Raw genomic sequence first — 12,447 nt, forward strand, 5'->3', positions numbered from 1 at the left:
CGGAGCCGCGCCGCCGTCCCCCTTACAGAGCCAGAAGCACGAAGAAGGTCCGGAAAATCGGCGGCAGAAAACTTCGGTCTTCACCAAGGTAGCGCACAGCACTGCAGCTGTGCGCCATTGCTCCTCATGTACACCTCACACTTCGGTCACTGATGGGTGCAGGGCGCTGGGGGGGGGGGGGGGCGCCCTGAGGGCAATAAATAACACCTTGGCTGGCAAAATATACATCCTATATAGTCCCAGAGGCTATATAGATGTAAAATTACCCCTGCCAGTATCACAGAAAAAGCGGGAGAAAGTCCGCCGAAAAGGGGGCGGGGCTTCTCCCTCAGCACACTGGCGCCATTTTCTCTTCACAGTGCAGCTGGAAGACAGCTCCCTAGGCTCTCCCCTGTAGTTTTCAGGCTCAAAGGGTTAAAAAGAGAGGGGGGGCACTAAATTTAGGCACAATATATGTATACAAGCAGCTATTTGGGGAAAAATCACTCAGTTATAGTGTTAATCCCTGCATTATATAGCGCTCTGGTGTGTGCTGGCATACTCTCTCTCGGTCTCCCCAAAGGACTTTGTGGGGTCCTGTCCTCAGTCAGAGCATTCCCTGTGTGTGTGCGGTGTGTCGGTACGGCTGTGTCGACATGTTGGATGAGGAAGGTTACGTGGAGGCGAAGCAGAGGCCGATAAATTGGATGTCGCCCCCTGTGGGGCCGACACCAGAGTGGATGGATAGGTGGAAGGTATTAACAGACAGTGTCAACTCCTTACATAAAAGGCTGGATGACGTAACAGCTGTGGGACAGCCGGCTTCTCAGCCCGCGTCTGCCCAGGCGTCTCAAAGGCCATCAGGGGCTCAAAACCTCAGATGGCAGACACAGATGTCGACACGGAGTCTGACTCCAGTGTCGACGAGGTTGAGACATATACACAATCCACTAGGAACATCCGTTACATGATCTCGGCAATGAAAAATGTGTTACGCATTTTCTGACATGAACCCAAGTACCATATAAAAGGGGTTTTATTTTTGGGGAGAAAAAACAGCCACTGTTTTGTTCCCCCATCAGATGAGTGAATGAAGTGTGTAAAGAAGCGTGGTTTCCCCCGATAAGAAACTGGTAATTTCTAAAAAGTTACTGATGGCGTACCCTTTCCCGCCAGAGGATAGGTCACGTTGGGAGATATCCCTTAGGGTGGATAAGGCGCTCACACGTTTGTCAAAAGGTGGCACTGCCGTCTTAGGATACGGCCACCTTGAAGGAACCTGCTGATAAAAAGCAGGAGGCGATCCTGAAGTCTGTATTTACACACTCAGGTTATATACTGAAACCTGCAATTGCCTCAGCATAAATAGTGCTGCTGCAGCGTGGTCTGACACATTGTCAGATAATGTTAATACGCTAAGACAGGGATAATATTATGCTAACATTGAGCATATTTAAGACGTTGTCTTATATATAAAGGATGCACAGAGGGATATTTGCCGGCTGGCATCCAGAATTAATGCAAGGTCCATTCTGCCAGGAGGGTAGTAGAAACCTGGCAGTGGACAGGTGATGCTGCATTTAAAAGGCACATGGAGATTCTGCCTTATAAGGGTGAGGAATTGTTTGGGGATGGTCTCTGGGACCTCGTATCCACAGCAACAGCTGGGAAGAATTTTTTTTACCTCAGGTTTCCTCACAAAAGCCTAAAGAAAGCACCGTATTTTCAGGTACAGTCCTTTCGGCTTCAGAAAAGCAAGCGGGTCAAAGGCGCTTCCTTTCTGCACAGAGACAAGGGAAGAAGGAAAAAGCTGCACCAGTCAGCCAGTTCCAGGATCAAATATCTTCCCTCGCTTCCTCTGAGTCCACCGCATGACGCTGGGGCTCCACAGGTGGAGACAGGTGCGGTGGGGGCGCATCTCGGGAACTGCAGGGATCAGTGGGCTTGCCCACAGGTGGATCCCTAGGTTCTGCAAGTAGTATCACAGGGATACAGGCTGGAGTTCGAGACGACTCCCCCTCGCCGTTGCCTCACATCAGCCTTGCCTGCTGCCCTCGGAGAAAGGTAGTACTGGCGGCAATTCACAAGCTGTACTTCCAGCAGGTGAAATCAAGGTACCCCTCCTTTAACAAGGCCGGGGTTACTATTCCAAAATGTTGTGGTACCGAAACCAGACGGTTCGGTGAGACCCATTCTAAAATTGAAATCCTTGAACACTTATATACGAAGGTTCAAGTTCAAAATGGAATCGCTCAGGGCGATTATTGCAAGCCTGGAAAATTTCAGGGTATCACTGGACATCAAGGATACTTACCTGCATGTCCCTATTTACCCTCGTCACCAGGTGTACCTCAAAATTGTGGTACAGGATTGTTATTACCAATTCCAGACGTTGCCGTTGGTCTGTCCCCGGCACGAGGGTATTTACCAAGGTAATGGCCGAAGTACTTATCCCGTACTTGGACGATCTCCTTATAAAGGCGAGGTCCAGGGAGTAGTTGTTCGTCGGAGTAGCACTATCTCGGGAAGTGCTACAACAGCACGGCTGGATTCTGAATATTCCAAAGTCACAGCTGGTTCCTACGACGCGTCTACTGTTCCTGGGTATGGTTCTGGACACAGAACAGGATAAAAAGGGTTTCTCCCGGAGGAGAAGTCCAAGGAGTTGGCGTCTCTAGACGGAGACCTCCTAATACAAATACAGGTATCTGTGCATCTATGCACGTGAGCCTTGGGAAAGATGGTAGCTTCTTACGAAGAATTTCCATTCGCCAAGTCCCATGCAAGGATCTTCCAGTGGGATCTGTTGGACAAGTGGTCCGGGTCGCATTCTCAGATGCATCGGCGGATAACACTGTCTCCAAGGGCCAGGGTGTCACTGTGGTGGTGACTGCAGAGTGCTCATCTTCTAGGGGGCCGCAGATTCGGCATACAGGACTGGGTCCTGGTGACCACGGATGCCAGCCTTCAAGGCTGGGGGGCAGTCACACAGGGTAGAAACTTCCAAGGCCTATGGAAAAGTCAGGAGACTTCCCTACACATAAATGTTCTGGAACTATGGGCCATTTACAATGCCCTAAGTCAGGCTAGACCCTGCTTCAACACCGGCCGGTGCTGATCCAGTCAGACAACATCACGGCGGTCGCTCATGTAAACCGACAGGGCGGCACAAGAAGCAGGAGGGCGATGGCAGAAGCCACAAGGATTCTCCGATGGGCGGAAAATCATGTGTTAGCACTGTCAGCAGTGTTCATTCCCGGAGTAGACAACTGAGAAGCAGACTTTCTCAGCAGACACGACCTCCACCCGAGAGAGTAGGGACTTCATCCAGAAGTCTTCCAAATGATTGTACACCGTGGGGAAAGGCCACAGGTGGACAGGATGGCGTCCCGCCTCAACAAAAAGCTACAAAGATATTGCGCCAGGTCAGGGGACCCTCAGGCGATAGCTGTGGACGCTCTGGTAACACCGTGGGTGTACCAGTCGGTGTATGTGTTCCCTTCTCTGCCTCTCATACCCAGGGTAATGAGAATAATAAGAAGGAGAGGAGTAAGAACTATACTCATTGTTCCGGGTGGCCAAGAAGAGCTTGGTACCCAGAACTCCAAGAAATGATCTCAGAGGACCCATGGCCTCTGCCGCTCAGACAAGGACCTGCTGCAGCAGGGGGCCTGTCTGTTCCAAGACGTACCGCGGCTGCGTTTGACGGCATGGCGGTTGAACGCCGGATCCTGAAGGAAAAGGGCATTCCGGAGGAAGTTATCCCTACGCTATTTAAAGCTAGGAAAGAAGTGAACGCAAACCATTATCACCGCATATGGCGGAAATATGTTGCGTGCTGTGAGGCCAGGAAGGCCCCAAAGGAGGAATTTCAGCTAGGTCGCTTTCTGCACTTCCTACAAGTCAGAGGTGACTATGGGCCTAAAATTGGGTTCCATTAAGGTCCAGATTTCGGCTCTATCGATTTTCTTCCAAAATAGAACTGGCTTCACTGCCTGAAGTTCAGACTTTTGTTAAGGGAGTGCTGCATAGTCAACCCCCGTTTGTGCCTCCAGTGGCACCGTGGGATCTCAACGTAGTGTTGGATTTCCTGAAGTCGCATTGAGTTGAGCCACTTAAATCCGTGGAGCTACAATACCTCACGTGGAAAGTGGTCATGCTGTGGGCCGTGGCGTCGGCCAGGCGTGTATCAGAATTGGCGGCTTTGTCATACAAATGCCCTTATCTGTATTTTATATGGATAAGGCGGAATTGAGGAATCGTTCCCAATTCCTTCCTAAGGTGGTATCAGTTTTTCATGTGAACCAACCTATTGTGGTGCCTGCGGCTACTTGGGACTTGGAGGATTCCAAGTTTTCTGGACGTAGTCAGGGCCCTGAAAAGTATATGTTTCCAGGACGGCTGGAGTCGGGAAAACTGACTCGCTATTTATCCTGTATGCACCCAACAAGCTGGGTGCTCCTGCTTCTAAGCAGACTATTGCTCGCTGGATCGGTAGCACGATTCAACTTGCACATTCTGCGGCTGGAATGCCGCACCCTAAATCTGTGAAAGCCCATTCCACGAGGAAAAGGGGCTCTTCTTGGGCGGCTGCCCGAGGGGTCTCGGCTTTATTCAAATTTGCCGAGCTGTTACTTGGTCGGGTTAAAACACTCTTGCAAGAGTCTACAAGTTTGATACCCTGGCTGAGGAGGACCTAGAGTTTGCTCATTCGGTGCTGCAGAGTCATCCGCACTCTCCCGCCCGTTTGGGAGCTTTGGTATAATCCCCATGGTCCTTACGGAGTCCCCAGCATCCACTTAGGACGTTAGAGAAAATAAGATTTTACTCACCGGTAAATCTATTTCTATTTCTCGTAGTCCGTAGTGGATGCTGGGCGCCCATCCCAAGTGCGGATTGTCTGCAATACTTGTATATAGTTATTGCCTAACTAAAGGGTTATTGTTGAGCCATCTGTTGAGAGGCTCAGTTGTTATCATACTGTTAACTGGGTATAGTATCACGAGTTATACGGTGTGATTGGTGTGGCTTGTATGAGTCTTACCCGGGATTCAAAATCCTTCCTTATTGTGTCAGCTCTTCCGGGCACAGTATCCTAACTGAGGTCTGGAGGAGGGTCTTAGTGGGAGGAGCCAGTGCACACCAGGTAGTCCTAAAGCTTTCTTTAGTTGTGCCCAGTCTCCTGCGGAGCCGCTAATCCCCCATGGTCCTTACGGAGTCCCCAGCATCCACTACGGACTACGAGAAATAGATTTACCGGTGAGTAAAATCTTATTTTAGATTTGAGTTTGGACAATTCCTTCATAAATCTAAATCTCTCTGCTTTTACCAAGGTGCACAGTTATATCCCTTTCGTACCAAAATCCTGGGTCCGACGTGGGGCAGACCTTGTTTACACTGCGGCTCTGACCTAGGTTATTCCTGGGCCGGCCCTGTTTACAATGCACACTGGTGCTGTGTTAACTGTGATGACATAATCTCCCAGCGCTGGGGATCCGGCTCTCTTTATGCTGTAACCTGTTCACACTGTCCTGTTACCCATGTCCAGCCCTGCTCACTACCTGGGTTGGATTCCTGGGTCATTGAACCTGGGTTATTTTTCGGGGACCCTTTCACATCGAGCCAGGACTCGAGTTAACCCAGCGATAACCTGGGTTATTTTGATGTTGTGAAAGGGGTATAACTTGCTCTTATTCTTTGGCTGTGCTCCCACCTCAAAATCAGTCCTTAAGGGGTATATGCAGTTGCGGTGGAATTGCCGCAAATGTCAAAAAACGGGGCATTTTCGACAAAAAAAATCTGTCTAATTGGATTCGACAATGCAATACAGTACTGATTGGCTGAAGGGACCCTCTTTGACAGCAGTCACGGGGGGTCCCGGCAGTCGGGGAAAGGGGTCCCATGTGTAAACATGGGACCCCTTTCAGTGCGTGGATCGTGATTGTCATTTTTTTATTTTGCCAAGTACGTTGATTACAAACAAGAAGAGGACCGATCTACACTGGATTGTTGTGAGTATAATTTTATTTACAGGTACCCCGTGGATTCTACGTGGAGAAGGGGACCGACTCTTCGTGTCAACATAGGTAAGTATGTGTGTATGTTGGTGTGCATGTATGTAATAAAGTTATACTGTCACGGTGTGTGTGTACTGTTTTTATTTGGGTATTTTTTTTGTAGTAGAACTACAGGTACCAGCGGGCCTGTTTCCCCCCCGCATGCTGGTACTTGTGGTTCTCCAAGTACCAGCTTGTGGGGGAGGCTTGCTGGGACTTGTAGTTCTGCTACAAAAAACAATATTTTTTTTTTTTACACAAGGCTATCAGCCCCCCATCCACCACCCTTGGATGGGGGGACAGCCTCGGGCTTCACCCCTGGCCCTTGGGTGGCTGGAGGGGGGGGACCCCTTGATTTAAGGGGTCCCCACTCCTCCAGGGTACCACGGCCAAAAGTGTCCCCCGGCTGTGGCATTATCTCTCTGACTAGTGGAGTCCGGTGCTGGTGTAAAAAATACGGGGGACCCCTACGTGTTTTGTCCCCCGTATTTTTGGCACCATTCCCCCCCCCCCCCCCCCGTATTTTTACAACCAGGATCGGCTGAAAGAGCGCGAGGCTGGTTATGCTTAGGAGAGGGGACCCCACGCATTTTTTTTTCAAGATTATTGAACACTTTTGTGCCGTCCATGAAGTCGAATCCAGGACGCACATATTCGTCAATTGGTCCGTTTTCCGACAGCGGGACTGTCTAATCCGTTTTTTATTGAATATGTCGAACTCTGGTCCCGGCGGTCGGGATTCGACTGTCGAATTGTGTCGAATCCAAAAACGGTCGAATTCCAGCCGGAATTCGATCGCAATAGCATATATATACACTATAATTGCATATACCCCATAGTGTCTAATATCCAGCTGCAACCTCTGAAGTTAAACCATCTACTGTAGCTGTTACATTAAGATGCCGCAGAGCACCAGCTGCAGTCTGCTGGTTGCTTTTATGGGATTCAGTATGATATCCCGGCTGTTGGGATCCCAAAGCCTCCCCTTTTATGATGTGTATTTAAAACTTTTTATGTTAGGGAGTCAGTGTCTTTTGTAATCATTATATGTTCTAGTGTTGTCTTACGTATGCACAGGTTTATGTACTTTTAATACAGCAGGATTCAATTCCATTCAATAAAGGAAGTCCTGCTCAACCCATGAATAGGGGTGTAGTACGGTATGCCGGCTCACGGCGACCAGCATACCGGCGCCGGGAGGCCGACCGCCGGAATACCGTCAGCGTGGCGAGCGCTAAGGAGCCCCTTGTGGGCTCGCTGCGCTCGCCACGCTGCAGGCACGGTGGCGCGCTACGCGCGCCACACTTTTATTCTCCCTCCAGGGGGGTTGTGGACCCCCACGAGGGAGAATAGCTGTCGGTATGCCGGGTGTCGGGATTCCGGCGCCGGTATAATGTGCGCCGGGATCCCGACATTCGGCATACAGAAGGCCACCCCATGAATAGGGCACACATGGCATGCATGCAATAAGTAACTATATAAAACAAAGGTCCAACCAGTTTGATATATGTCTTTGTTTGATTCAGTTAGTCTACTCTTTAATGACTTGCACACAATCAATGTTTGTTTTTTTTGTTAATGTTGTTGATTTTTTACCTTTGATGCATTATGACCCTCTAACCTGACCCCTTCCAACAGACACCCGCCCTTCCAACAGGAACAGTGCACTGCTTAAGAATTACCCACTTTGTTTATTATTGCAGTAGCCTGTAGTGATTTAATATATAGATGAAAACTGTGACTACAGTATGAAATTAATTGGAGATGTCAGCAAGTATTTATTTATTCATTACTAGCTGAATATCCATGCTTCACTACAAAATTTCAAGTATAATCACAAAGAGATGAAGGTGGTCATTCCGAGTTGATCTCACGTAGCAACTTTTTGCTGCTCGTGCGATCAACTATCCGCCGCCTATGGGGGAGTGTATTTTAGCATAGCAGGGCTGCGATCACTTGTGCAGCCCTGCTATGCTAAAAATGTTTCCTGCAAAACAAGACCAGCCCTGCACCTACTTACCCAGTGCGGCGGCTCCAGCGATGAAGGTCCCGGCTGTGACGTCAGACATCCGCCCTCCAAACGCCTGGACACGCCTGCGTACGCCTTACCACGCCCGGGAAACGGTGAGAAGACGCCCCGATCCTCCTTCCCGTTGTCAATCTTCTTGTGATTGGGCCTGCTTTCTCTTTCTTCGGTACTGGTGTCGTTGCCTGGTGACTGCCCATCACTGGGCAATGATGCGCGGGCGCCGCGCAGCCGCAGTTCCGACCCGTTTGCACTGCAGCGAAGAACCGCTGTGTGCGAACGGGTCGGAATAACCCCCAAAAAGCGCTGGTATTTAAGCAAATATAATACTGCTTTTAAAATAGGCTCACTTGTGGTAGGATGTTGTTGAGAACTGGTAGCATCAAAGTGCCCCTCCATGAAACCGCCCGAGAACACAACAAAACAATAAACTGATTTTTTGTATGGGAATGTGTAGTCTCTGTGTCTTATTTTCTGGCCAACAGGATATACCTAAAGTTAACCTAACTAGTTTATCACAGAAGATCACCAATTAGAATTTACACCACCACTGCCAATCTTTGTCAAGCCGCACCTCTGGGCGGGCCTTTCCCGGATTGATGCTGTCAAAAAGTCTGGCACTGAGGAGAATAATCCGCCTCCTTCTCTGCCCCGTCCCGCCTCTGATGCTGCTCTGCTCAGGGCTGTAAATGCTGGGACGTCAGTCCAAGCTCCACCCGCTGTATGTTATATATGTAAGGTTTGCAGGGTTAGGCTGACTCTATTCCAAAGGGCCCTAGGTCTTCGTGCTTAGTTTCTCGGTCTCCTCCTTTGAGGTAAAAAGGTAAATATTTTTGCACAACACTTGAGGTCACTGGGAGAGCTGTCGGTACCCTTTACACAAAACATTAAAGAGAAAAAGACTTGTGTGTGGGCGCACTCTTATTGTAATTAGTAGTGAGAAAATTTAGTTATTAGTGAATTAAGAACATATTTTTTATTGGTTACATTAAAATAGATTTAGTATCTAACAGTTACAAAGCTCCACATAAAGGATAAGGAAAGAACACCTTCTAAAAATGAAGGGTGTGTCCTGGTTTATCTATATCCATTATAGATTGATAAGAGACTGCAGACACAATTGGAAGTGAACAAGCTCGGCTACACAGGGGAAATGCGTCTTCCTTCTCACACAAAGGACCTCCAATATCCTACCATCCAGAATGGGTTTCCTACTCCTCTGTTTATTTCATGGACTCCTAACATGAATTCCTGAGTACTTATATTGCTCTTCAGGTCTATATCCACCCGGGGACCTGGGTGGTAACCGGTACTTCTTTATCGCTAATTTAGATAGTAACCATTTAATCAGTTACCTGAAATTTATCACAATAGTAGCATAGTACTCTGCAGAAATTCACACTCTTTTTACCTAGGGCATTTATTTACTTTTCTGTCCTAGCTGAATCCATGATTTACTGTTCTATTTGACAGCTGCTAAAGTTAAATAATATAAATATACGTATGTGTTCTATGATAACACATTGCCCTGTGTATTCACCCTTTGAAGTATGTGCACTTCTTTCTCAACTAGGATAATCTCTGATAATAGTTAATATTTCATATTAGTGCTCCGCTCTACTTGGTGAAACAGTTTAGCAGTTATTCTATCATACTTAATGTACCTATCACGATAAAGTCATTCGATTTTCATTAGTGTTACATATACTAATATCCTAACCAGGAATCTGGCACAATCTGTTTCCTACTTTGTGGACTCTCATCCGGGATTCAGAGGACCCCCTCTGTCTAACGCGAACAGCAGATCCACGCTTCATAATCTTGTGATTCTTACTCCATACCACTCCCTCTTTTTTTCAAGCAGAGCTTGAAAAATTATTTCAGATGCACTCTCATTAGTGCGTCAGGATATGTGTCACTTTTTTACTATCATACCACATTGTACACGCCCAATCTCGCCTGATCTTGGAAGCCAAACAGTGTTGGGCCTGGCCAGTACCTGGAAGGGTGACCCCCAGGGAATACCAAGTGTAGTAGTAGTATGACACCACAATCAATCCTGACCAAGCACTAACAGCAGGATCATCACTGTTTACTTCCTTCCTATAGGCCTGGACCTTTTGCAACAAACAGGCACAGGTATATGTGTGCAATCCAGGTTTCTCGAATTGAATACCTGATAAAGCTAAATATTTATCTTATATAAAACCCTTTATGAGGTCTAAGAACACTGTACGCTATTCACGTATGGAGTACCGTAAGGGTACGCTCGTTGCGTAGCAATCGCTTAGCCGTAGTCGAGACGCTCAAGCGTCACGTTCGCTCACGGCCAAGAGATCACAGGCAGGCACGCTATTGGCTGCCGTCTAACGTAATGATTCGCTATAGCGTAGCGGACGCTCGGGACCACGAGGAGATCACCAGCGGCGCTGACGCTCACAATGTTAAACCTTTATATCTAAACCATAAACAGTATATTATGCAGTAAAACCTTAGTGTAGAAATAGGGTGTAGATGCAACCTAGTGTAACCTTATTAACTCAAATGCTGTTCGAGCGTCACCGACGCTCTGAGAATACTAAACACTATAAGAAATACACAGATACCTGAGCTTAGGGTCCAACGCCTAATATATATATATTATGAATGATATACTTGCAAAAGAATTAACACAATACAAGTCATACACTACAATATAACATAGACTACCTAACCAGATAACTACACAGGAAATACAATACAATACAATTATGTTTTAAGGGAAAATAAGAGAGAAAGAGGAGAAGAGAGAGAAATAGAGAGAAATGGCTCACAATAACAGTAAGAACAATATGGTTGCGGAGAAACACTTACGCACAAGGGGAAACGATCGCATGCGCCTCTGGACATCCAGCTCCCGATTTTCAGCAATGATAACCGTTGAAGAGTGAGCTGGATGTGATTGGCTTGTCTATTTATGCCCCACACACAATACAATCCAATGGTCCCTACAATCTCATTGTTCATTGGACACAGGAATTCCTCCTCGCACTATAACAAAAGGTCATAGGTTGATTCATACAGGTGGGCTGTGACGATTTCCAACAGCTCAGGTGGGAGGGAAACTGGGTTTCCCGCCGCATGGCTAAGTAAGAGCAAATAATAGTAAATGGACATAAACTTCTTATGTCCATAACTATTCGCACGAGCGATTAATCCGCTCCAAACCAACACCGGAATATTGCTAATTAAATACTCTTCCGATGGGTACTAAACACCACTGTATGACTCCTGTTAGACCCTTCGTACAATACAAAGAGGGATCCCCCTGTCCAGGAACATGCTATATTAACTAAACTTTCAGAATCTATCAAAGGGACCATGATCTACAAAATACATTATATAGTTAAAATATGTAACGATTGAGTCGCACGCTACGATCACATAAACTCTACCGTAAATACGCATACCGTGCGCCTGCGGGTGCCCGCGACTGTGAGTATGCGCACGCACGGGAGAGCGTACGCATGCGCAGTGCGGACGTGTATGAGGTGCAAATATGGCAGTGTGTATAGAGATATTTTTCTGACTTTGACAGTCCACCCTTTGGCAGTCAACAATAACTGCCACCTTCTAAAACATTTCAAAAAGAGAAAAATATATGTCAGGGGTTAATACATTTCCATGGTTGGGTAAGGGAGGAGAGTGGAGAAGGTGTGAAGAGGGTATGACCTAGTGAGATAGTAGAAGCATGTGTGTATGAATCCATGTTTGGGGGGTCATGTATCATCGTGCCGTACGTGTTGTACATCAAGCTTCGAGGCATTGCGAAGTATACATTTGAATTCCTTCTTATCCCGTGGTACGGGTCTGTGGATGGGCTGTCAAACTTTACCGAGCTCTTTTCGGCTTTTGGTTGTAACAAAATGGGGGAGCACATTTTAGTTGATGATACATGAATGTGATTGCTGATATCTGTGCCTGTATTCCCTATACTATGTGTGTAATTACCTGAAGGTTGTAGAGATGAAGAAAAGACATAATTACGGTAAATGCAGTGGTATTCTATGTCAGGTAAATGAACATTTGTCGGTTGAAGTCTTGTTCGGTGTCTGTTGAATGCAGTCTTCTTTGTGCTTTTGCCCATAAGGTGCGAGCAAAAGCTTTGTCAATGTCCATAGATTTACAAAAGTGTTGGGCTAGCGTAATTTTAAAATTTCTAGGGAAACTGGGGATCTATGGCAAAGTTCATCAAAAATCTGTGTATCAGGTTGTCAAAACTTCTTCTTTAATCCATCTGTTGTCTGTATATCGGCTCATCAAATTCCTCGTCCAAGTGGGTCTTTTTACCTTGGAGGAAACGGAAAAACAGGTGAAAGAAACGGACCGTAGAAATCGCATTTTCAT

General features: G+C 47.0%; 1 protein-coding gene and 1 pseudogene across 3 annotated transcripts in view; both read left to right on the forward strand.

Moving 5' to 3' along the window:
- Positions 1-12,447, forward strand: part of MYO1D (myosin ID) — a 341,746-nt gene that overhangs the window by 161,281 nt on the left and 168,018 nt on the right. The gene's annotated exons all lie outside the window — the stretch shown is intronic.
- LOC134896854 (5S ribosomal RNA) lies at positions 9,983-10,101 on the forward strand (annotated as a pseudogene).

The sequence above is a fragment of the Pseudophryne corroboree genome, chromosome 3 (genome assembly GCF_028390025.1).
Source record: "Pseudophryne corroboree isolate aPseCor3 chromosome 3, aPseCor3.hap2, whole genome shotgun sequence".
Taxonomy (NCBI): domain Eukaryota; kingdom Metazoa; phylum Chordata; class Amphibia; order Anura; family Myobatrachidae; genus Pseudophryne; species Pseudophryne corroboree.